Below are 25,352 nucleotides of genomic sequence, written 5' to 3'. Positions count from 1 at the left end.
AATGAAGGAAAAAAGGATATGCAGAAGAATATGTTCAATATATCAGGCATGTAAAAATAGTATTACAAATTATTACACATACATATTCATATGTATCAAAGTATAAAGACAAGCAAAAGATAATACCAAAATCAGAATGGTAGTTAAGAGGGTGAGAGTACAAAGAGGTGATTAGAGAGGGGCATTCAGGTGTTGGTTATACAGTTTAGTGAATCTTTTTTTTTTTTTGAATCTTTTTATATAACTGACTTTATTTTTAAAAATTTTAGAAAGTAGCAATTTAAATATAGATCATTCTTGCTACTCTGCAAACTTGAGAATGGCCAACTTGTATTGAATTCTTACTGTGATTTGAGGCCCTGTACATGCAGTATCTCATCTAAACCTTTTAACTATTCTATGAGGTAGGTATTATTATTACTATTATTTTCATTTTATAAATAAAGAGGCAGAGAGGTCACTCAAGGTCATACAACTTGCCAGTGGTGGAGCCAGGATTTAAACCTAGCCAGTTCAATTCCAAAGCCTAGGTTCTTTTTTTTTTTTTCAAAGCCTAGGTTCTTAATCACTATGTTAAATAGCCCAGAGTTTACGGACATTTGCAGTTAGCCAGGTATGAGATGATGATGTTGCATTTGGATTAGGGTGGTGACAATGGAGATGAAGAGAGTGTATAGAAGCAGGATGTATCTTGAAGATGTAAGTAATGAACTGGATGATTAGAGGAAATCATCCTCTAAGAGGAAAAGGGAGAAATCAAGTTTTCTAGCTTAAATAACTGGGTAGATGATAGTGCCATTTATTTAAAAAAATACTGAGACAATAGCTAATACTCATATAGTACTGATATGTGTCAAATGCTAGTCTGAGTGTGAGACATCCAAGATAAGACATGAAATAGGTAGTTTCACAGAAGAGTCTAAATTAGGTTGGAGGAGAGGTCTAGTATAGAAATATAAATAATTGCATTATCAGCATATGGATGGTATAGAAAATAGAAGTCACTAAAAAGGAAGAGTATATATAGAAAAGATTTAAGATAAGGAAGGAAAACAAGAGAAAGGAAACCTATAAGGGGAAAAGAATCAGAAAAGCATGATGTCAGAAATGAAGAGAGGAGACTATTTCAAGAAGGGGCTCTTGAGGTAATATTATATATATAATAAATAAAAGTAATTTCTCTCCCTTATGGCTTTTAGCTGGAATGCCTCCCATTGTGTCCGGGTTCTCTGTGATGATCCCATCTCCATATTTCCCTGGACCCTGGATGGATTCCATTGCTGTGGAACAGAGGACCTTCTGCATCCCAGACCGCTTAGCATCAGGCACATTTTGTGAATTCTCCTCTTCTTTCTCTTTGAGGGTGTGGTCTAAGATGTGGATTCCCAGCAAAAGGCTATATTATAGTCCATGATTTTGAAGCTTTCCAGCACCCGGCAGTCTCTCTGAAGTGTTTTCATGAACGCGTTGTATGTTTCTGCATCAAAGTATAACCCTTCGTGCATGTCTTACAGGAAATCTAAGTCCTTAAACGTGGGGTTGGATTTTTCTGTCTCCTTTCGGGATGCTCTTTGCTTATAAGTGGAGCCTTTCAGGTCATAAGTGAAGTGCATTCTCATGGAGCGCGGTAAGACGTTGTTCATTACCACAATCCTGATATTAATGCCCCCTGATTGCATGCAATACAGTCCGTAAAATTTTGGCAAAAGAGTCCTTGGATTCTGGCTTAAATTCATGTAATAGCCTGGCAGTAGCTTCTGAAGGAATTCAGCTTCTTTATGCTGAACGGTTTTGATGATAAATTCATCATCACTGGTCACAAAAAAACAAGGATCCACTGGCTCTAGGGTTAGACAGCTCTATTAGAGGTTCACTGCAGATGGAATACAAGTAATCATCAGGCTTGATACCAAAAAGTTCTCTGAAATATCGGAATGCTAGTGGAGCATACGTCTTAAATCTGAAGTCTGGGTAATGATGTGCTGGGGTCAGATTGTCGCCTTCACTGGGCAGGAACACCCTTTCCACCACATAAAAGTCTTGCATGAGGACATCTCTATCTGGCTTGGAAGTGAGATTCCCCACTGTGTATCCTATTCCCAGCTGAATAGTACCTTTGATAGCAGATGATGCAGTCTTTTTATAAGTTTTTTTTTTATTTTTCTTCATTCTGTTTTCCAGGTGTGGCATCTCCATTTTCAGCAGCAGACGACATCTTTGTGAATGCAATGGCAAGTCATCTGCAGTCGGTCATGGTGGGGGACCTATTCATTGTTGAAAATGTTTTCTTTCCCAAGTTTCTCACCCGGGCAGCATTCGGGCATCTCCGCTGTCGAGACCAGTTGCGCCACAGTCTGCAGGTTCTCTGGAGGTAGTCGCCTCCCCGCGGCGCCGGGAGCTCTGTGCCGGCGAGGGCGGGAGGGGGCGGGGGCTATTTCAAGAAGTCGTTTATTTTTTTTTTTAAGATTTATTTATTTATTTATTTATTCATTCATTCATTCATTCATTCATTCATGAGAGGCACTGAGAGAGAGAGGCAGAGACACAGGCAGAGGGAGAAGCAGGCTCCACGCAGGGAGCCCAAGGAGGGACTAGATCCCCGAACTCCAGGATCACGCCCTGGGCCCAAGGCAGGCGCTAAACCGCTGAGCCACCCAGGGGTACCCAAAGGAGTAGTTTAGATTAAAAAAAAAAAAAAGTGAACCGATGTTGAAGAGGAAGAGACTACTGATGGTATAATGTAAGAACTGAAGACAGTTCCAAAGGCCCCATACTAAAATGGCATGTAGAGGAAGAGAAACTAGCAAAGACATAGAAATTTTATTCAAATTAGGATGTCCTTTTGCAGAGAACTTCAATTACCTGCCTTAAAATCATACAGCACTCATAAACTGTGTCAGGTCATCCATCCTGTGAGCTAACCTGCCATAAGTCACGGTGCAATTAAGTGTACCCATCATGCAAGTCACTTGCACAGATAATTTTCATTCTTGAAAACTTCTTGGCAGGAACTACATTATATACATTTTCACTCACCGAATTCATTATTCCTCCAAAATTCATATATTGATGCTCTCACCTCCAGTATTTTAGACTGACTGTATTTAGAGATAGGGCCTTAAAAAGGTGATCAAGTTTAAATGAAACTTTTAGGATTGGCTCTAATCCAATCTAACTGGTGTCCTTGTAAAAAGAGGAAATTTGGATATACAAATTTTATGCCAGGGATATATCAGGAAAGACCAAGTGAAGCCAGTGGGAAGACAACCATCTGCAAGCCAAAGAGAGTGGCCTCAGAAGAAACCAATCTACTTGTAGCATCCAGAACTGTGAGAAATAAATTTCAGTTGTTTAAGCCACCCAGTCTGTGGTATGGTATTTGTTTCCGAAGCCCTAGCAAACTAACATACTGACTGTAACTTATACCTTTGTTTCACAGTGAATGAAACACAGGAATAGTGACAGGGATATAACAACACACGCTTAAGATGACATAATAAAGTTATTTTCAATTTAGAGTTTTCTACTTGATGTGAAAGTTATGTAACTCTGCCTTGATTTATTTTCCCCCTATAATTGACCTTTAGTAATTTCTTAAGCTTAATAAATTGAAGAGGAAATTATTAATGTGCTATCATGTATGCAATAATTTAAAATAATAAAAAATTTCCCACCATAATCAAATGAGAGAATAAAACTAAAATCATGCTTTTGACTCATATTTAATTTATATGTATTTGTATTAGTTTTTAACCCAAATTTTAGCATTATTACCCAAAATACTGTAAAATATTTATTCCATTAATAGTTTATATTAAAAATGAAAGAATACTGCTATAGATAAGAATTAAAGTGTCATGGAAAAATTATAGCATTGTAAAGTTATAAAAATATGAGACATTTGAATTACAGGGACATTCAAAATAACTAAATGAAGGTTAAGGTACAAATTCAGGTAACTTTAGAATACAGTGAAATAAAAGTCTTTCATTTTTTTAAAAAAATTATTTATTTATTTGAGAGAGAGCACATGAGGTGGGGAGAGTGGCAGAAGCTGTCTCCCCACTGACCAAGGAGCCCAACATGGGGCTCGGTCCCAGGATCCTGAGATCACGACCTGAGCCAAAGGCAGACGCTTAACCTACTAACCCACCCAGGCGCCTCTGAAGTCTGGTTTTTAAAAAAGCATTATCTCATATTTTCCTCCAAGAAGTATTAAGAGGTAGCAAAGGATATATTTCAAGTTATTTAGTTTGAAACAGTGGTGACTATATTCAAAACACTTAAGAAGTCCATGGTACCATCAATCTGTATAAGTCATAAATATTTGGGAGTTCTAGAAATATGGGGGAATTTCATATATCTATTTAAAATTTAGATCAGCTGCAATATTCTCAGTTTATAGATATAGGAGCCAAAGTCCAGAGACACTAACTAATTTGCTTAAGGTCACACAGCTCAAATTTCCTGCACTCCAAGATCCATGAAGCTGGAGAAAAATATTCTCTCTTAAGGACTCTGGTTGATTTAGACTGATCTAAACGGAGACTATCCTAATGGAAAGTCATCAGGAAAATGCCTTCTGGAGAGAAATGGGAGGTAAGAAACACTGAACCAAGCATAAAATCATGTAATCTTAGTAGAGTCTACCAGCATGTTAGAGGCCATCTGTTCTAATTGTTTCTATCAACACAAACTTGTTCTCACACTATCTTTAACAAGTCATCTAAGCTCTGCTAAAGGTCTTCAGAGAGACAGAGTTCATCATGCTGAATTCAAAGCTGCTTTCTCTGATTTTCATGGATTAAACAGATTTGGGGAGAAAAAAGTAGAGCTTCTAACTTAATGATGTAGATGTTGCATTGAACATTGGTAACTATTATATTACATATTGAATTCAACTAACAAAAACTTGCTGAAGAATTTGTAATCATTTTCAAACTTCAAATTTCATCAGCGTACCTGAAATGCCTGTTAAAGAGTAAGCCCATCCCCCAATTAGGGCAAAATTGATAAACCAAATGGAGATGACTCAATCATATAACTGATAATTTATTTCTGATTAAATCTCAGTAGATCCAGATTAACACAGCTGAATACTAACTTAGGAGATAACTTTAACATGCTCTGGTCACCAAGACCAGAAGATTCCTTCCTTCTTAATACCTTAATAGTGTTTTAAAAATGATTTACCATATATATAATACATACATGTATAGTTAAAGGAATTATAACAAAACAAATTTCTTGTGTATCTCCACCTAGATTAAGAAAAGTGTGATAAATATTGCTGTGGAAGCCCTCTGTGCGCCTTCTCCATCTCTTGCTTTGAATTTTGTGTTACTCATTTTAATGCCTATCAAGTTTGATCACATTTATATGTATCCTTACCAATATATTATTTGGTGATGATAGTTTTTAAACTTTATATAAATGGAACCATACTTTTCTCACAAAGTATTTTGGTATTTATGTTGGAACATGAAGCTATATGGTATTCATTTTCACTTCTGTATAGTATTCCACCATAGAACACAGATCTTCGAAGGCATTAATTCCAATCACTCCCCTCCAGACTCATATAATACTATGATTCTGAAATTTTTAGTTCTATTTTTATTTTAACCACACAAATAAGATAATATTGCTTTGATTTACAAAGTCAATGCAATGTTTCCCTACAAGTTTTCTTTGCTCATTGTGGTGGACATTATGAGGCACTGCCTGGATTCCCTTTCAGGAATGTGAACTTTTCCCACAGCTCCTAGGAATGCTGCCAGAAAGTGGCTCTTGGCTGTTGGCCCTCTTTGGGGATTGCTGTGTCTAAAGAATACTGTCTCATTTAAGGTCAAGGCTCCTTCCAGGAGCAGCCCACATTCAATGAAAGTAAAAATATCTGACCCTCTTGCTCCAACTCAAGTCAACTCTGAAGGATCACCTCATCTCCAGAGCTCCCTGTATTATCAGTGAAACCTTTGTTGGGTCTTCACTGAAGCTGGACTTTTCTGCCTAATACTGCTTCCTTCCTCTCTCTTTCACATGTATCGATCCCAAGAATGGTCTCTAATAAATGTGTATGCTTGGAACTTCAACTAAAGAAATACTTAAAAGCCAGTATTTAAAGCACTTTTCTTCAGAGAAGATTTCTATTTGTTTCTGTTGGGTCTTCAGGGCACCCCAAACCCAAGGCACCATTAAACTGAACTTTTATATTGAGATTTTTTTTTTTGGCAGTATGAATTCCAACTCCAAACCCACAAGAGAACAGAATTATGATGAAGAGAGATTCCTTTAGTCCACTCCATTTAAAGCCAAGGATGAAACGGTGTCACTCTGAAGAGCAGGTTATTTTCCTGTCATTAACCGAAGGTTTTATCTTTTGGGGATCCCAGCTTTTTACACAGTAGTGTCCAAACTTACCAGTGAGCATGGTCATCTAAATTTGTCCCCTGCCCCATGCAAGCAGAAACACCTCCTTAATGCCCAGATTCTGGGCCATGAGAGATCACAGAAGATGTCCTCAGGGATAAAATGGGTTCTAGGTCTCATTTATACCTGTGGAACTGGATTTCTCATTACATACAGCCTCATATTTTCCTCTTGCTTTGCCTCCAACTCAGCCATGCCTTTCAAAAGGTATTTTAACATTTTATACAGCATTTATGTGTTCTTTACCAGAGGAGGTTTCTCTGAACATCTAATCTGTCATATTGCTTGAGACTATAACAACTTTGTGGGAAGCCTGGGTGGCTGCTCAGTGGTTGAGCATCTGCCTTTGGCTCAGGGCGTGATCCCAGGGTCTGGGATCGAGTCCCACATTGGGCTCTCTGGGAGGAGCCTGCTTTTCCCTCTGCCTATGTCTCTGCTTCTCTTTCTGTGTGTCTCTCATGAATAAATAAATAAAATCTTTTTTTTTTTAAAAAGAAACTGTAACAACTTCAGACATATTTAAGAGATGCTAAATGCTTCAGATCAACCAGTTTTAATTACACACATAGAATGAGAATTATGCTTTAAAAAAGGAAAGAGTTTATATCTTTCCATTCAGTTAAAGTTCTCAAAGCTACTCCATATTGTAAAGTTAATAGCAGAAAGTGAATATTATTTGGTTACTCATTAATTAAATAAAGAGTTCACTAGCAGGATTCAGACAATAGAGTACCTGGTAAATAATCTATAAACTGAGAGTAAGAAAACCACACTATAGGGGTGTCTGGCTGGCTCAGTTGCTAGAGCATGTGACTCTTGATCTCAGGGTTGTGAGTTCAAGCCCTATGTTGGGTGCAAAGATTTTTTAAGAGTGAAATCTTTAGGGATGCCTGGGTGGCTAAGTCAGTTGAGCATCCTACTCTTGGTTTGGGCTTGGGTCATGATCTCAGGGTCTGGGGATTAAGCCCCATGCTTGAGATTCTTTCTCTCTCTCTCTCTCTCTCTCTGCCCCTCCAAACACCACCCCACCCCACCCCACTTGCACACATGCTCATATATACTCTCTCAAAAAAAAGATGAAATTAAAAAAAAAAAAAGAAAAGCACACTATAAACTTTTAAGATTATGCAATGACCTTATAGGAATACCATAACTATTACATTCCCAAAAATTCAGAAGCAGTTTAATCATATGATTCAGTGATTATCATGTATATTAACGGTAGTAACAAATCTTAATTTAATATATTGACCACTTGACATTCAAATTGATCTATTTAACACAATTCATAATTTTTTTCCATTCCTTTAAGATTTTATTTATTTATTCATGAGAGACACACACACACAGAGAAGCAGAGACACAGGCAGAGGGAGAAGCAGGCCCACTGCTGGGAGCCAGATGCGGGACGCGATCCCGGGCCTCCAGGATCAGGCCCTGGACCTAAGGCGGCGCCAAACTGCCAAGTTACCCGGGCTGCCCCACAATTCATAATTAACTTTAAAAATAATCCTTACTAGATTTGAAAAATCATCATTTTACAACCATCACAGTAAAGATTAATTTAGGCAAGAAGCATTAATGCTAAATTCAAAGGTAGAAATTTTGACAAGGAGTGGGATATCTACATGGTCTCCTCTACAGGTTGCTTATAAGCTTCAAGAGAAAAAGGAGTAACTGCATAATAGAGAAACAGAATAACACTTTAATTGGATGATTAAAATTAACATCACCCCTAAGAAGATGGACACATCATGTTGTGTCTGTATGTGAAACCATGAAAAGGACATGTCACTTAAGCAGTATTCTGGCCAGGAATGTATAACCTGAATCTCAACATAAGAAAACATCATTAAAGCCCCAAATGAAAAACATTCTATTTTTTATAGAGGGGGAAAGCATTTTCCTTAAAAAATATCAATGTTTTAGGGGATCCCTGGGTGGCTCGGCAGTTTAGCACCTGCCTTTGGCCCAGGGCACGAATGGTCCTGGAGTTCCAGGATAGAGTCCCGCGTCGGGATCCCAGCGTAGAGCCTGCTTCTCCCTCTGCCTGTGCCTCTGCCTCTCTCTCTCTCTCTGTGTCTATCATGAATAAATAAATATTTTTAAAAAAATCAATGTCTTAAAAGACAATGACATTCTGGGCATATCCAAAAGAACTGAAAGCAGGATCTCTTGAGAAAATATCTGTCATAATGGCATCACACAATAGTCAAAAGGTGGAGTCACCCAAATATCCATGAGTAGACAAACAAAATGTATTTACATACAATGGAATTTAATTTGGCCCTAAGCAAAATTTGACACACACTAAAACATGGATAAACACTGAGGACATTATGCTAAATGAACTACGCCAGCCCCAAAAAAGAAAAAAAAAATGTATTTTTTGATTCCAAGAGGTATCTGGAGCAGTCAAGTTCATAGAAACAGAAAGTGGAATGGGGCTGAGGGGAAGGGTAAATGGGGAGTTATAGAGATTCAGTTTTCCCAGATGAAAAAGTTCTGTTGCACAACAATGTGTGGTAGGGGAGACAAGTTAAAAACAAGATATGACTCAATGGGATCAGTTCTGTAACAAAAGCATACACAGAGTGTCATGGGAATACAAAAGAGATATTATCTAACTCTTCCTGATTGATGGAGAAATAAGTAAAGCCAGAAATAATTTAGAATTACAAACAGTTTTGAAAGAGAAGTTTAGGTGAATATGCCAGAGTGGACATACCCACTAACTTTTGCTCCCTGTTAGAAAAATTCTAAAATAATATTAATTTTTTTTAAAAAAGATATCAACCTGCAAGGACAACAAAACTTTGGAAAAATAGAAAACAGATGTACAAATAGTAATTGATTTAGCTAATGCAAAAAAGGCAGTCTCCTAACCCAAGTAAGAAAAGTGACTCTTAAGTTGACTCTGCAGAATCTCCAAATAGCTCAAGGAATTGGCTGCACCTCTGTAAGTAATAGTTAAGATAGAGCCAAACACTAGAAAACAGGATGAAAGTTTAGGTCAGAAGTAAATTGTATGTCCAAACTCCCTTCATCTCTCTATGAAGCCAGAAGACTCCTTTACCCCTATCTGGGAGGAAGACTAGAAGTTTTGTTTTTTCTATGAAGAGGGAACTATAGAGTATTTCTGGATTAAGGGACACTCAGCATAGGTGAGGGTGGGGTACCAGACTCAAAGTAGGACTATTCAGCTCTCAGAACACTGGTAGTCTAGATTATATCCAAGGGGAGATGGGAAGATCCTTATGAAGGGGATTACGACTAGCCCAAGTTAACAAAGATACTAAAGATGATAAAATAAATGGATTGCAAGGACTTGGAGTTTCCAATCAGTTTTTTAGTGACTGACTCTTAGATATAAGTTGTTTGATCAAGTCTTACTAAACATTGAGGAAAGATATGAAAGAGATCAAAACAAGCAAACAAGGGGCTTAACAGGAACAAAAAAAAATTTGGAAATATTTATTTAGTGAAGATAGAATGTAAAAATCCCTGAGGGACATGACAGACCAAAGCAAATTTGGCTGGAGCACAGTGAATAGCTGTTGGCAGTAAGAGGTGGCTAAAAAGGTATGCAAAGGCCAAACCACAAAGGACTTTGTACAGCACAGTGAAGAGTCTGTCTTCTGTAGGATCAGGCAATGGGGAGCAAATGAACGATATAAAGGAAAATAATGTTTGCATTCTGACAAGGTAATTCAGATGGCTATGAGATAGACTGGAAAAATATAGGCCTGAATTAAGACTGGAGTAGTTGAGATGAACATGAAAGACACTGAGAAGATACAATCAAAAGGACTTAGGAACCAACTAGATACGTGAAATGGGGAAATGGGGGAGAGGAAAGAATCAAAATTTTCACTCTTCAAGTGAAGAGATGGTAGTGGCACTCAAAGAAATAATACAAAAGGAGATACAAGTCTAATGGAAGACAATGAATTCTGCTTTGGATATGTTAAGTTTGAGGTACTGGAGACAGAGCTATTCAGCAATCAGACTGAAATATGGGTCCAGTGTTTAGGTAAGCAGGTTAGGCTAGATCTAGAGATATAGATTTGGTTATCAATTAGATCACCCAAGAATATAAAGCTTAGCAATTTTCACTGTGTGTGTGTGTGTGTGTGTGTGTGTGTGTGTGTGTGCATGGGATGGGGTGGCTGAGATTCAATGCCTTTGTCCATTAGAAAGCAACTGTTATCTATCCATTGTGGTGCCCCACAGACAGGTTGAGGTTAAGAATTATAAAGTTAGAGGAGAGAAAAAGGTGGAGCTCAGAATGCTAAAGACCACTGGCATTTAGAAGGCAAATGAAGGAATAAAATACCTCAAAGGAGATCAAAGAAATAGGGAGGAAAAGTAGGAGAAAGAGGTAATGAAGGAGTCAAAGTGAGACAAGTAAATGTTTAGTTGTCTACCTTTAATAGAAGAATTGTGATGCCTCTAGTTTTGCTTTTCTTTTCAAGACTGCTTTGGCTATTTGGGATCTTTTGTGGTTCCATACACACTATTGGATTGTTTGTTCTAGCTCCATGAAAAATGCAGTTGGTATTTTGATAGGGATTGCATTAAATGTGTACAGCATTGCTTTGGGTAATATAGACATCTTAACAATATTTGTTCTTCCAATCCACTTCCATTTCTTTGCGTCTTCTTTAATTTCTTTTATTAATGTTTTATAGTTTTCAGAGTACAGATATTTTACCTCATTGGTTTGGTTTATTCCTAGGTATCTTATGGTTTTTGGTGCAATTGTAAATGGGATTGATTCCTTGATTTCTCTTTCTGCTGCTTCATTATCGGTGAATAGAAATGCAATAGATTTCTGTATATTTATTTTGTATCCTGACTTTACTGAACTCATGTATCAGTTCTAGCAATTTTTTTGGTGGAGTCTTTGGATTTTTTTAATATAGAATATCATGTTATTTGCAAATAGTGAAAGTTTGACTTCCTCAGTGCTCATTTGGATGCCTTTTATTTCTTTGTGTTTTCTGACTGCTGAGGCTAGGACTTGCAGTATTACAACAGTGGGAAAAGCTCTCAGGTTTTCCCCATTGAGGATGATCTTAACCGTGGGTTTTTATATAGGGCTTTTATTATGTTGGCGTATGTTTCCTCTAACTCTAATTTGTTGAGGGTTTTTTATCATGAATGGATGTTGTACTTTGTTAAATGCTTTTTCTGCATCTATTGAGAATATTATATGGTTCTTATCCTTTTTTATTAACTTGGTGTATCATGTTGATTGATTTGTGAATATTAAATAAACCACCCCTGCAGCCAAGGTATAAATCCCACTTGATTATGGTGAATGATTCTTTTAATGTACTGTTGAGTTTGATTTGCTAGTATTTTATCTATGTTCATCAGGGCTATTGGCCTATGGTTCTCTTCTTTAGTGGAGTTTTAATCTTGTTTTGGTATCAGGGTCATCATGCTGGCCTCGTAGAATGATTTAGGCGGTTTTCCTCCCATTTCTATTTTTTGGAATAGTTTGAGAAGAATAGGTATTAACCCTTCTTTAAATGCTTGGTAGAGGGATCCCTGGGTGGCGCAGCAGTTTAGCGCCTGCCTTTGGCCCAGGGCGTGATCCTGGAGACCCGGGATCGAATCCCACGTCGGGCTCCTGGTGCTTGGAGCCTGCTTCTCCCTCTGCCTATGTCTCTGCCTCTCTCTCTCTCTGTGTGACTATCATAAAAAAAAAAAAAAAATGCTTGGTAGAATTCACCTGTGAAGCCATCTGGCCCTGGACTATTGTTGGGAGATTTTTTTTTTTAAATTACTGATTGTTTCCTTGCTAGTTATTGGTCTGTTCAACTTTCTATTTCTGCCTGTTTCTGTTTTGGTAGTTTATATGTTTGTAGGAATTTATCCATTTCTCCCAGATGGTTCAATTTGTTGGCAAATAGTTTTTCATAACATTCTCTTAGAATTGGTTATATTTCTGTGGTGTTCGTTGATATTTCTCCTCTCTTACTTGTGATTGTATTTGAGTCCTTTTGATTTTCTTTTTGATAAGTTTGGCTAGAGTTTATCAATTTTATTAATCTCAAATAACTAGCTCCTGGTTTCACTGATCTGTTCTATTGTTTTTTCAGTTTCTATACTATTTATTTCTGCTTTAATGTTCATCATTTTCCTTCTGCTGCTGCCTTTAGGCTTCATTTGTTGTTCTTTTTCTAGCTTTTTTTAGGTGTAAGATTAGGTTGTTTAAGATTTTTCTTGCTTTGTGAGGTAGGCTTGTATTGCTATATACTTTCTTCCTAGGACTGCTTTTGCTAATCCCAAAGGTTTTGGAATATTGTGTTTTCAGTTTCATTTCTTTCCATGTTTGTTTAAATTTCTTCTTTTATTTCCTTGTGGACCCATTCATTGTTTGGTAGCATGTTATTTAACCTACAAGTATCTGTGATCTTTCCAGATTTTTTCTTGTGGTTGACTTCTAAGTTTCATAGCATTGTGGTCAGAAAAGATGCATGGTATGACCTCAATCTTTTTGTACTTGTTGAGGCCTGATTTGTGACCTGGTATGTAATGTATTCTGGACTTGAAAAGAATGTGAATTCTGCTACTTTAGGATGGAATGCTCTAAATATATCTACTAAGCCCATCTGGTCCAGTCTGTCTTCAAAGCTGTTTGAAGACATTGTTTCTTTGTTGATTTTCTGCTTAGATTACCTGTCCATTGATGTAAGTGGAATGTTAAAGTCCCCTATTATTATTGTATTATTATCATTTAGTTCCTTTATGTTTGTTATTGTTTTGTATATCTGAGGGCTTCCGTGTTGGGGGAATAAATACTTATAATTGTTAGATCTTCTTGTTGGATAGTCCCTTTTATTATGAGATAGTGCCCTTCTTCATCTCTTGTTAGTCTTTGGTTTAAAATTTAGTTTGGTAGAATTATTACTATTCCAGCTTTCCTTTGACATCCATTTGTATTACAAATGCTTCTCCATCACCTCACTTTCGATCTGTAGGCGTCTTTAGGTCTATAATGAGTCTCTTGTAGGCAACATATAGATGTTTTTTTTTTAATCCATTCTAACACCCCCTCTTTTGGTTGGAGCATTTAGTCCACTTACATTCAGAGTAATTTTGACAGACTTGTATTTAGTACCATTTTATTATTTGTTTTGCTGTTGCTTCTGAAGATTTGTTTTGTTTTTTTCTAGTCTTTGTCACTTTTGGTCTTTCCACTCAGAGTCCCCTTTAATATTTTCAATTAAAATATTAGTGCTCATGAACTCCTTTATTTTTTGTTTGTCTGGGAAACTCTTTATCTCTCCTTCTACTCTGAATGATAGCTTTGCTGGATAGAGTGTTCTTGGCTGCAGATTTTTCCCATTCAGCACTTTGAAAATGCCATTCCACTCCTTTTTGGTTGCCAAGTTTCTGTTGAGAGATCTGCAGCTAGCCTATGGGTCTTCCCTTATAAATTAGGGACTTCTTTTGTCTTGCTGCTTTTAGGATTTTTTTTGTCACTATATTTTGCAAATTTAGTTACCATATGTCTTGGTGTTGGCCTGCTTTTGTTGATTTTGATGGGTCTGTGCCTCCTGGATCTGGGTGTTTCCTTCCCAGATTAGGGAAGCTTTCAGCTATTATTTCCTCAAATTTTATGCTTCCTTTTCTCTCTCTTCTTCTGGGATTCCTTTAATACAAATGTTATTATGTTTGATGGAGTCACTGAATTCCCTAAGTCTATTCTTGTGTTCCATAGTTCTCTCTTTTGTTCAGCTTCATTATTTTCCATTATTTTATCTTTTATATCACTTGTTCCTCTGCTTCTTCTATCCTTGTGCTCATTGTATCAAGTCTGTTTTGAATCTCAGTTATTGAGTTTTTCATTTATGACTGTTTTTTAGCTCTTTTATTTCTTTGGTAAGGGAGGGCCTCTCTAAAATCTTTGATTCTTTTCTCAAGCCCAGCAGGTATCCTTCTGATTGTTGCTTTAAATTCTCTATCATACATGTTACTTATATCTATTTCACTCAAATCTCTGGCCATGACCTTATCTTGTTCTTTCAAGATGAATTCCTTTGTCTTGGCATTTTGTCTAAGTCTCCATCTTCTTCTCTGTGTTAAAAAAGGCTGTTATATTTCCTGCTCCTGAGAGTAATGGTTTTATGAAGAAAAGGTCACATAGTGTCCAGGGCCTGGTGTTTCAGGGAATGTTTCTAGTGGGTGCTGCATGCACTCTGCTGCTATGTTTTGGCTGCTCTATCCTTTAGGCCAGTTTTCTGCAGAGGCTCTCCTTGCCTGCAATGGGCAATGTTTGGTCCTTGGCCAGAAAGTGGCATGTTTTAACTATGTCTGCTCTGGTCTGCTTGTAAAATGAGACTTGATATGACTTCTAGTAGAACTGTAAGCCATGCAGAACACTGGTTGGAGATATGGTGTGGGCAAGGGGTTTATGCTGGTCTTCTGGGGAACAGAAGCCCGCCACACTGGGACTGAAGCCAGCTTGGTCAAGAAAGAGTACCAACAGAATGCAAAGGTGTGGGATTTGGTATAAGCAGATTAGGAAGCCAGTGTTGTCATTGTACTGATTACCACAGGTGGCTCTGTGTTCATGCTGAGGGGTACGGGACAGAAATGGTGCCCGCCTGCTCCTTTGTCCCCAGAAAGGGATCTCCATACCTGTTGCTCTCAGGAAAGCACTTCAAGAAAGGCAGATAATCTCCCCCCTTCCCCCATGAGTCCCAGGTGTTTTTTAGATCACTTGTTCCCACACTGCCTCCAGGTTGTTTGCCTGCCTTTCCTCCAGGAGCAGTGCAATGCCCTCCTGGCTCTATCCCAACCAAGCCTGCTGACTTTTAAGACTCCAAGCTAAGCTTTAGGGATGTGGTGTGGGCAGAGCCCTATGCTAATCTGGGGGAGGGTCTCGCCATGCTAGGACTGAGGGAGGTTTGAGGGTGAAGGGCTATCACCCCAGAGCACAGGATATGGGACTTGGTGCAAGCAGGCTAGGCAGCCTGTGTTGGGGTGAGCTGCCCTCCATGGGTGGCTCTGTGTTTATGCTGAGGAGTGGGGGAGGGAAATAGTGCTCACCTGCTCCTGCTCCTTTGTCCCTGGAGAGGCATTCTGTGAAGACACCTCTCAGGGACAACTCTAAGAAGAATGAATAATCTCCTCACTGTGTGTCCCAAGCTTTCCTCAGATGGCAATTTCCACATGTCTGCCCCTGGGTTGTTTACCTGCATTTGCAGGAGCAAGGCAGTGCCCTCAGGGCTCTATCCTAGCCAAGCCTGGCTAACCTTTAAAACTCCAGTCTTCAAGGGCCACTAGATGGAAGAACTCCGGAAAATCAGCCCTGCTCATTTTCTTTCCCAGTCAATAGCTTTGGGGAAGTGTTCTTGTGTGTTCTCCTCACATTATCTTAAATGAGTTTGGATAGGAGAAATGTGATTACATGAGTACAACAATACTTAGGTTTTTAAAAAAGAATATAAAGTAATGCCAATCTTTTACAATATTTTGTAAATTAAAATATAGCATCTAATATATGTACACAGTTAATTCAACTCGGTGTCAGAAATAAGAGCTAAAAACTGATTTCTAAGGAACTTATCAACTGCTGAATCTAAAATATCTATAGACTTATGAACACTTTATCTAATTTGAAAGTCAGATTTTTCCTTACTGAATTTGAATCTAGTAAGTTTAGAACTTTACAATGTCTGAGATTACCTTAAATGATTAGATTCCCCATCACCTTTACCTGTAGTTTATTTTGAATATTTAGTTCATGAGAAAACAATTCTGATTTAATATAAAGTGAGTAAAGAAGAATATAAAATTATATAATTACAGTCCAATTTTTAAAAGGGATAAAGATAAGTATATATAAAAAACTAGTAAATATATAAAATGTTAATAGATGAACAACAGGGGACTTTCATTTTATTTCAACCTTCTTATACATTCTTTACAATAAACAATTCTTATACATTCTTTACAATGCCAGTTTTATAATAAGAAATAAAGTACTTTTACTAAAAAGAGTTTCCTCTTAATTAGATTTCTGCAGAAGTAGAAAACAGCTGAAGATGTACAGTACTGATAATTTATATGGATATCTGTTGGGGCACTTACATCTCATTTTTAAGGGTCTTATGTTCCTATATCAATAGAAACTCAGGGAAGGCAATTATGTGTATTTCTTTTGTAAGTTCCTGGAGTCCAAACTGTTGTGTTTTGCAAAGGGGCATTGTATCCACAGGGCCTAATCAAAGAAAAAAAATTGTAAAATGAATTCCCTGAAACTAATTTGTTAGATCAACAACTTTTCCCTCCTTCTCTATGCTAATGTTTATTATGGTTAAACCCAACAATTCTGTAAATACTAACCTAAGTTTTTAAAATAATCACATATTGTAACTTAGGATATATTTTGCATACAAAGTCTTATTGTAGTATCATTTTACTTAAGTAAGTAAATCAAAAAGCTTACGATTTTAAAATATTACTGGTAATATTTCTTCAGAAAGTTGTTTCTTTTTATTTATTTTTTATTTTTATTTTTTAAAGATTTTTATTTATTTATTCATAGAGACACAGAGAGAGAGAGAGGCGCAGACACACATAGGCAGAGGGAGAAGCAGGCACCATGCAGACAGCCCAACGTGGGACTCGATCCCGGGTCTCCAGTCACGCCCTGGGCCACAGGCGGCGCTAAACCACTGCGCCACTGGGGCTGCCCTCTAACTTTCTTTTTAATAAGTTAATCTGAGTTTCAATATTCTTACAATATTGCAATATAAGATTTATTATATTTATCCGTAGGACTTAACTCTGTTTCCTAATGATTTCTCTTTAGAAAGGTTGATGGCAAACTTATTAAATGTATAAAGAATTTAGAAATTGAGTCAATGAATAATGAATTTTAAAATTAACAGTACTCATATTAATTGCCACAAATTCACTTAGCCTATTACCTCCCTCCCACTTACCACTATTCACATAAACAGATTGGGCACATTCAATAGTCAGAATTATGGAGTGCACTGATTATGCAGGTGCCCAAGGGGGGATGAGCTGTTGGACAATTATAAATAACTAAAGCTCATCTATTTAATTGCCAAAATTTATTTCAACTAGTTTTAAAAGAAATATTTCTAAAATGTTTAACCTATTTTCCCTTCTTTTAGGCCAAGTATACATAACACAATTTAATCTTTGGGATGACTTAGGACATTATCATAGCTCTTTAATTATATACTATGATACTTACAGAACCAAACTGATACTTGTTGGACTGCTTGTCCCTTCACTGGAAAGTTCCAGACTTAACAGATTTTGTTTTCTGTCTTTTCACCTTTTGCTATCTCTTGCTTTCCAGTCTGTTTATGAGGTATTTATGTGCCGCTGATAGAATATTCCCCTAATAAGGTTTCTCAATTTATAGCCAGTAAGAAACAATAAAACAAGTCTTATTCACTAGCCATTCAGAGATGAAAAATACATATGAAAAATACTGGTAGTCCTTACAGCAGAGTTTAATTATACTATAAAGGGTGCTATAGGAACCCAGAGGATCATCATAAGAGAGTCTGGGGATTTCAGAGATGACCTGAGCTGAAATCAAGAGCCAATCACTCTGACTGACTGACTGAGCCACCCAGATGCCCCAAAGAGGTAGTTCTTAAACTGCAATATGATAGATGAATGAGTAGGATCTGATAGGCAAAAGTGAAATGGGTAGTAGAGAAGATCAAGTGTACAATCAAAGGAAATAGCATGGTAATAATAAAAATATAATAATGATACTTTACATTTATTAAACGCATGTAAATTAACTTAGTAAGATCCTCATAACAATTGTATGAAGCATGACTATTCCCATTTTAGAGATCAGGAAACTATGGCACAGAAAAAGTGTTTTGCTCAAGTTCACACAACTAGCTAAGTTGCAAAGTCAAGATTTGGACTTAGGCAGTCTGGGTCCCAAACTCACACTTTTAACCACCTTGCTGTATTGTTTATTTATGCAAAGTTATGAAAGCAAGAGAGAATCTACTGTTTTGAGCACTGTACTACAAGTAATATATACAGCTGGAAGATTACAAATGGGTATTGCAAAAACTAGCTAGGAAGGGCTTTGTATGCCAGGTACATGTGTTTGGATTTTACCAGGTAGGCAGTAATAGCCATCCAGCAGAGGAACAGCAGGATCAAACTGCCTTTGATAAAGAGTTCTGTGAAATGTGAAAGAAGAAAAATGACCAGAGGCTAGGAATCGATTTAGGAAGCTATTCCAAAACTCTGTGAGAGGTGATAGAGACCTGAACCAAAGCCATAGAAGTGGGAATAGAAAGGAGGGGACAAGAGGTGCCTGTGTGCCTTGGTCAGCTCAGGTCATGATCTCAGGATCATGAGATGGAGTTCCACCTTGGACTCTGTGCTGGGTATGGAGCCTGCTTGACATTCTCTTCCTCTCCCTCTGCCCCTCCCCACTCCCTAAAAACAAAAACAAAAACAAAAACAAAAGAGGGGACAAATTAGAGAGAAATAGGATGTTGAATTCATAAAATGTATGACCTGAATGAGGAAAATCAGCGATAGGGAGATATTAAACTATAGTCAAAGAAGAAAACAGATGGAGAGTGGTGGATGTGGTATAAAAAGATTCACTTTAGTCATGTTTGAAGGGCTTGTGGAACAATAACAACACAAACAGCTAACACATCAAGCTTATCATGCGTCAGACTCCAGTCAAAGAACTTTATATGCATGGATCCACTGAATTATCAAGGTGACCCTCTAAGGTATTCAAATTTCTTTTATTTTTAAATTTCTTTTATTCATGAGAGACAGAGAGAGGTGGCGGGGCAGAGACACAGGCAGAGGGAGAAACAGGCTCCATACAGGGAGCCCAACGTGGGACTCGACCCCGGGGCCCCAGGGTCACGCCCTGGGCTGAAGGCAGCGCTAAACGGCTGAGCCACCCAGGTGTCCCCAAATTTCTTTCATTGACATGTGGTACCTGAGAAGCTAAGTAACTTTGCCCATGGTCACGTAACTATTAAGTGGCTGAGCTGGGACGTGAACCCAGGTAGCCAGGGTCAGAGTGTATTCTGCCTTTAGCAGAGCCACATCAGTTGTATATAGATGAATTTGGCATTGAAGAAAAATGGTTTTTATTTTTTAAAAAGATTTATTTATTCATGAGAGACACACACAGAGAGAGGCAGAGACAAAGGCAGAGGGAGAAGCAGGCTTCATGCAGGGAGCTGGACGTGGGACTCGATCCCAGGACCCCGGGGTTACTACCTGAGCCAAAGGCAGACGCTCAACCACTGGGCCACCCAGGGGCCCTAAGTTATTTATTATAGCGCAGATTAGAGGGCATCACCCAGGTCCACAGAAACAGAATCTCTGGGCCCAGAAAAATAAAGGTTTCACTCCCCAACTGATTCTTATGTAAATTAAAGTTTGAAGATCACTGATGAGGAATGAACAAAGAAATGTATACCAGTGACATTAAGTTTATCAGAAGTGTGTCTACCATAAGAGTAAACAACTTCTGAAGAAGGATGGTAAGTGAAGGCCTAACCAAGTGTCTGTCTGATGGGTCTTTTCTCAAATCTAAGCCACCAGCTATTATTCTTTTATGTATCACAAGAAAAAAAAAAAAACCAGGAGACTTTACATAGAAAGCTAAAACAAAAGAAAGGCTACAGATGAAGAGGAGGATACATGGAAAATAAATCCATGATGCAGAAAGAGACAGCAAAGAAATTTGAAGGTCTCTACCTTTCAAGTACCAGGCACCAAGTAGAGAAAATGTTATCCCGAAGACAATTCTTACACAGCTTTGTATTCTGAATTCATACTACCAGTGAGATTAAAAACAAACTCTTAAACAGAGAATTTAATTTAAAATGGTCTCAGGTTGGTAGTAATGCAAATGACTGGTACAGGCAAATGCAAATCCTCTCTGAAGTAATCCAACTTTAATTCAGGCCAGTAACGATGATAAGACATCACTATTTTAGCACTTTTTTTAAATGTGAAAAATGTGTCTTAGCATCACTGAAACACAACAAATGGAATGTCTACCAAACTATTCTGAATGCCCAAAAACAGGGACGGAGAGGCTAATTTCTGGTTCTTAAATGTACTCCACACATAATTTCATACAGGTATTGCTTTAATTTTAGTATTAAGAACTATAAAAGATATAAAAATCCTTTTCTTCCCATTATATTTAACCATGTTTTATGATTCCCCCAATATGAAAAGTCTCCCCTGTAAAAAATTACAAAATAAAACAGTTGCCAACAAGTGAGATCAGACCACTCCTACCCCAACTCCATGCAAATGCTTTAACATTCTTTGGGACTTGGAGAACTAGATTGCTAAATTCACCAGAGGCCCTGGTAACTGTCCAGACACAACAGGAGAAGCAGAAAACTTTGCTCCTGCCAAGGATGATGATTTGCAGTCCTAGTCCAACACTCAGTATTCAGTCTTAGACTCACAGGCCACAAACACACTAAATATTTTCATTATATCCAGAGTATTCTGGCCCTTTATAAGAAAAAATAATCCCTTTTCAACAATGACATCATGAAAAAAATTCCTTTAGCATTTTTATAATTTTCCAGAAAAGCTGTGTACTCCTAGTTCAGCCATGCATTTTCCATCTTTTCCAAGGACAGTATAATATAAACATTGCACAAATTACACACCATAGCTGTTTTGGGATCTTATAAAACTGCAGTTTCATTATACAGCAAGCATATCTTCTAAGTATCATTAGAAGACTAAAATGTTTTGAGAATGTTAATAAGCACCAACTGATTACTGTGAAGAGTTTCCTAATAAAAAAAAAGTTTACAAAGAAATCAGTTATTCAACTGCTAGCTTCTCCCTGCTTTTTAGTAGGTAAAGGTTCTTAAATCCCTCTCACAGCATTACCTACAGTCCTGTTTAAAGCAACTAATACAAGAATTCAAATCGGATTCCCACTCTTGCCACACCCTGCCAGAGCATTTTTCATTTAGGAAAACTGTTTCCTATCCCAGGACCAAATATATGCTTGTATGTATAAATGTGAGTATAGGGATTTTCTAAGACTGTGGAAAATGAACCATCCCACATCCTTATCTATAATTTAATATTCACTTTTCCACAGAAACAAGGGAATACTGGTTTTATAGTGCCACTGCTGTTCCAATCATGTTATACAAATAGTTTCTAGGTGGATCTATGGAAAATCCACTGTTACTGTCAACCTACTTAGCAGTAACTTTTCAGATGAAACTTGTTAGTATAGTTTGTGTACTATATAATATCCAACTAAAAAAATTTAAGTGGTCTATAATCCCACTATACAGAAATCCCTATTAATACGTTTTTTGCAGGTAGCAAAACTTAAACAAGTTAGAAGAGCACAAAATAAAAGTAAAACATTTTCTACTCCTAGACTGCTGATTCCCAACCATGTCTACTGCTTTTCCCTCTCTGAAGGTTAACAACCACAGCAGTGTCTTGAGATCAAAATGAAAGACAATTATTTATATACCTACATACTTTTCTTTAGCGACTCCTGTCCTACACATCGATCAGCAGGCAATGGAGGAAAAGATTCATTAGATTCTAGAAACATGGTAATCTTTTTCATTACAGCACCATTGGTTCATTCTCTACCATTACATCCCTTTAATCTGTTTCTATTCTCTTGGATTTAGTGATGAGAGACTAACTCTTGCTTAGGCATTTCCCACTCCATTTCTACAGACTTGAGGACAAGACTGCATCTGCATGGCTTCACTAAGGAGTGTGACATAATGGAAAAGGGCTGTGGATTGAATCAGCAGGCCTAGGTTTCTTCCTGTTTCTGACACTTCTATAGCATGTAATCCCAGTTATATCACTTTGTTTCTCTTAGTTTTGAAAAAATATTAAGTATCATGTAAACAGAGTGGTGGAAAAAGCAGGGATAATAAACTGTCATTCTTTTCTTGGAGTTTGTTTCCTTATAATTTTGCCCTTACAAATATTAATCTCTGCCATAAACTCTTCCCTTCACTCCCTATAATATTTCAACTCTTTGTATTTCCATTTCCCTAATTCTTCTGACTTGTTAGGCTGTAATAATACTCCTGTTAAATTAAATATATATTCTTGACAATGAACTATTCCTGAAGTTCTTACAACTTCACATTTCAAGTAATGTTACCTTTATAGGGACTTTCATTCATAAAATACATTTTCATATTTCCATTCTCCCTTATAAGCAAATGTACCTGAAATCTATATTATTTGAGAAAGCAGTATGCATAGTGGTTAAGGGGTGGGCTCTGCAGCGAGACTCCCTGAGGATGAATCCCGTGTAATCGGAGGCAAGTTTCTTAAAATTTCTGTCTTTCCCCCATCTGTCAAATGTGAATACTAAGACTACCTACGTATTTCAGAGAGCTGTATATAATGAATCAACATAAAGTTCTTAAAATACAGTTTGGCTCATGCCAAGAACTCAATAAAGCTTAGTTAATATTTTTTCTTCCTGTTTGACTTTTTTTTTTTGGTATAGGTGACACACAGTATTACATTAGTTTCAGATATACAACATAGTGATTGAACAAGTTTATATATTATGTTATGTTCACTACAACTATAGCTACCCTCTGTCAAATCTTAGTTTTTTACTGATATCTAAAAATCGTTATATTTTGGATATCACACCTAACATGTTGCCAGTACAATCACCGCTGTGCATAATGACACTGAGAAACCTCAAAATCCTAAAATCCTTTTGAACTACCAAAACTCAAATTATATCCAGTATTGTCTTACTATTAGGCCATATTATATCCTAAAGTCTCTAAATAGGTAATCCATAAATAGCATACAAGATGACTTTTCACAAAATAGAATGCTCCATTCCCCACAATTTTTAACCTACTTAGCACAGTAACTTTACACTGCTGCAGTACAAACCCAATTTGTATAACTAATACCTTCTCTATACCCAGCCCTTCCCAAGTGACTTGTATAACTAATACGTTCTCTATACCCAGCTCTTCCCAAGTGACAATACTACTTTGGGGGTTGCTCTGATTTATTTGTTCTTTATTTCTGCTTAAGATGGTTAAATTTTTTATCAAGTACTGATGACCATTTGTCTGAATTTTAAGAGCTCACATACATTTGAATGTCCTAAAAGCACCTCAAATTCATATTTACAATTTAATACACCATCTTCCCTCTAAAAACTGTTTTTTAATCAGAGTTAATGTTATTATCCCTCTACTCCCCAATGCTCAAGTCCAAAGGATTTCAACACCTAAGACGCTTCCTGAATCACCTACACTATTTCATCTTCACTGCCACTGACTGAGCCCTTATTTTTCTGCCTGGACTACTACAATGGCCTTCTAAAGTGATTTCTCTGCTACTAAGCTTGTTCCACTGGACTATCCTGGACTATCCTCTACTCTGCCTCCAGAGTGATCTACTTAAAATTATGACCAGCTATTGCCACTTCAATGCTTAAAACTCTTCAGTGACTCCTCACTGCTTTCAAAATAACGATTAAGCATGTTCTAGGGCATATAGGCTCTCCATGACCTTGTTCCTTTCTCTTGCTTCTACTATGCAAACATGTTTCTAGCATGTTCTCTCTTCCTTGAATATCCTTACCATGGAAGACACAGTTTACCAGTTAATCTGTCCATGAAGCTTTCCCTTTCCTGGCTCCCTGTAGCTGGGCTAATTAACTCTCCTTTTGTGTACCTATACACTTATTATATTGAAAGAATCTGTTCATGTCCTTCCCTTAAAAGGCAAGCCTTAAGGACAGGAATCAAGTTTCATTCACATTTGTAACCTTAGCACCTAATTCAATAGTTAGTAAACACTTGCTAAACTGAATTAAAAGCCACATAGAGCTCCAAGATAAATCCTACTGACAAGTCATCTCAATACAAAGGAAAATGTCTATGCCATTCAGACAAAAGAAAGTTTGATCACTGACAGTAGTGTCTGAGTTATTCTGACAAAAAAGCAACACAAACACCTAGGTTTGTCATAACATTGCTTTCCTTGGCATTCAAAGCTCCATATTTACAATTCCATTTCTTTTCTTTTTTTTTTTTTTTTTTACAATTCCATTTCTTATACCTACTAGCAAGCTCCAATATTTTAACCATACCAACTTCTGATCCATATATCTGAAGTGAACAATTGTGCACAAAAGGGCCGAAGTAATCTACTGATGGGCAGAGTTGCTGACAAGTTAGTCTGTAAAGAGACACCACTGAGTCCTTACTTTTTTTCAAACTAGACTTGTTGGCACAGCTACTAAGGTCTTAACATGAGAAACAGCATATGTTGTTGAATAGCATGGAGGGCAAAAGGACAAAACTTGATTTGCCTGCCTATCTGAGGTAGAAGTTTAATTAAGATAATCAAAACATATTTTACTTAAAGTGCACCTATGAAAATTTGTATTAGCCTCTGCTTAAATATTCTAGTTCTTCAGCAGTTTTTTTTTTTTTAGTTCTTCAGCAGTTTTTAATGTGCATACTTTACTTTTAGCTGACTGTGCCAAATGCTGAAAGTGCTGAAAACCTTCCAATATATCCCTAACAGCCAAAATTCAAGAGGCATCGAAAAGACCCTATGATGGCTAAACACGAGATCATTATTGCTCCTAAGAACTTCCCTTGCATCCAAACAGAGGCTGCCTGTGACTATGTCTGCATAACTTGCTTCAAATAATATTGAGATGACTTTTCAGGAACGCTAATGTTAGGAATTGGCATAATTTTCAGTTTTCATTCCATTTCAGTTCCAATGGTATTTGCTGACTGTCTAACATATGCCAGAATTTTTGCTAAGAGAGGGAGGTGGAAAGAGGAAGAGGTCACAGTTTTGGGTGAAATAAATGAAATCCTAAA

The 25,352-nt window shown here is 37.3% G+C and overlaps 1 protein-coding gene and 1 pseudogene across 7 annotated transcripts in view; both read right to left on the bottom strand.

The window, feature by feature from the left end:
* Nucleotides 1-25,352, bottom strand: part of CEP57L1 (centrosomal protein 57 like 1) — a 72,297-nt gene that overhangs the window by 35,331 nt on the left and 11,614 nt on the right. The window contains exon 2 of one of the 7 annotated variants that reach the window (XM_072738486.1): nt 16,540-16,669. The exons of the other annotated variants lie outside the window; for them this stretch is intronic. The gene's annotated coding sequence lies outside the window, so the exon portion shown is untranslated. The remainder of the gene's footprint in view (nt 1-16,539; nt 16,670-25,352) is intronic. 7 annotated transcript variants of the gene reach the window in all.
* Nucleotides 669-2,304, bottom strand: LOC112925160 (phosphatidylinositol 4-phosphate 5-kinase type-1 beta pseudogene; annotated as a pseudogene).

Source organism: Vulpes vulpes, chromosome 1 (assembly GCF_048418805.1).
Source record: "Vulpes vulpes isolate BD-2025 chromosome 1, VulVul3, whole genome shotgun sequence".
In the NCBI taxonomy this organism is placed as follows: Eukaryota; Metazoa; Chordata; class Mammalia; order Carnivora; family Canidae; genus Vulpes; species Vulpes vulpes.
The sequence above is the reverse complement of the archived record's forward strand: the minus strand, read 5'-3'. Positions and strand labels throughout refer to the sequence as shown.